Source organism: Branchiostoma belcheri, unplaced genomic scaffold (assembly GCF_001625305.1).
Source record: "Branchiostoma belcheri isolate BF01 breed outbred unplaced genomic scaffold, Haploidv18h27 scaffold30, whole genome shotgun sequence".
Classification (NCBI taxonomy): domain Eukaryota; kingdom Metazoa; phylum Chordata; class Leptocardii; order Amphioxiformes; family Branchiostomatidae; genus Branchiostoma; species Branchiostoma belcheri.
The window spans coordinates 1,199,174-1,201,019 of NW_017803910.1; the positions used below are offsets into that span (position 1 = coordinate 1,199,174).

The following is a 1,846-nucleotide window of genomic DNA, read 5'->3' on the forward strand; positions in this document are numbered from 1 at the left end:
TCTTAGCATTCAAAAGGGGTCAAACAGAGGGGTGTCTGGTTCCGATAAAAATTTTGGGTGACGGCGCAGCAATGACGGCGCGGGATGACGGCGGGGGTAATGGCGCGGGTGACGGTGCAGGCTGTCAGACTGTGAGACACGTTAATCAACAGTCCATACCGAACCAACCGTCAGTAGCCATCAAACACATACAAACATATTACGCACATAACTTTCATACTACACACAAACAAATAACCTAAACCAATAGAACACAAAAAAACCCGGAGGTTTGAAATCTACGATTTCCCTTGTTTTCAGCTTATTTTTATGCCGCCACCAACGCAGGCGTGAACGGACAACAGACATGCTCATTTTCACCCGAGTACAGGGAGAAAATTCGTGTAAAGTGCCTTTCCCAAGGGCACAAGACATTTGTACAAATAAGAAAGTTTGACAGGTCTCCGCCGTGTACTCTTAACTGGAATTTAGAGTCACACGTTGTCTATTCTTACTTAGGCTTACTAGCTGCATGTCAACCTTGAAAATGCGGTACGTCGCGATTGAAGTTTATTTTAAGCGGATCCGGGTGGGGGATCCGTATATATATTGACGTATATGTAAGGACAAGGACATTTGAGGACACCTGGAGAGTTCTTGCTGCCAACAGAACTGGAGACACTGTCTACAGCCGCCATGCTTCTGCCATGAAGCCCGCGGACGAATGATTGAATGATTGAATGATTGATCGATCGATCGATTGGTTGGTTGTTGCAACCATCCGCGTCGTGATGACGCGTTGGTCTATGCGCCGCGCAGTGATACACTTCGCAAATAAAAGGTGTTTGAAATCCATTCGATTTAGTACGTGCATGGGTGTGGCTGCTGCCACGCCTGACTCGAGAGGTCCCTCTCCCGGAGACAGACCCGCGGGCATTACAGCTTGAGGAGGCCAGCAGCCAACCAGAAGCAACACGACCATGTAACATGGATATGATGGAAAATACAATGATATAAAGAACTAAGTCCTACGATACACTTCATACTACACTGTCACTGTCATGTATCAAGCCAATTTTGTTGGGTTAATTTCTTCTTCTGGGGCAGTGGAAGACGAATTTACTTTTATCGTTTGTTGGTTCTTTGAAAGCAGAATTATACGGGTACATTAAATCAATGATATACGTTTTTAATATTTTTTCACATAATCTAAAAATCTATAGTTATGTCAAAATTTGGAAACTATAAATGAGTTGTACAAATACTATGAAACTAAACATGCATATTGAATAAAGTATGCATGACTTACACATACTACAAAACTACACATACATACTAAATAAGCTATACTTGGTTTACAAATACTAATGCATACATACATATTGAATAAGCTACATACTATCAACTAAGCATACTTACTGAATAAAGTATAAATGACTTATGATACTATGAAACTACACATACATATTGAATAAGCTATACATGACTTGCATTATACTATTCAGCTAAACATAAATATTGAATACATGCATTCACAAAATGTACTCACAAAAATGTGCTGTACTCTTCTGTGGATAGTGGGATTCTGTCGATCCAGGTCTGTCTGGTTCCTCCTCGGTGCCTAACACTCATATTTCCCATCCATTGTCTGGCTTACATCTTCGGCAGGTCTGGGAATGAAATCTTCAGGTCTTCTGCGGGTGAGCCACAGCTTGATGTAGACCCACCCTTCAACATGTCTGGTGTGGTGCCGCCTTTTGGAGCTTACTCGCCTTCAGGGTTGTGGAGGTAATAGAAACATACTGGCACAAGTGCACAAAGTCACATACAATAACTGTATAGAGGTACAAGTGGGGGTACATGTCTT

At 42.0% G+C, this 1,846-nt stretch overlaps 1 protein-coding gene across 1 annotated transcript in view; it reads left to right on the plus strand.

Annotated features, from left to right (window-relative positions):
- The window catches only part of LOC109474109 (glutamate carboxypeptidase 2-like), a 12,173-nt gene that overhangs the window by 863 nt on the left and 9,464 nt on the right, over positions 1-1,846 (plus strand). The window lies entirely within an intron of this gene.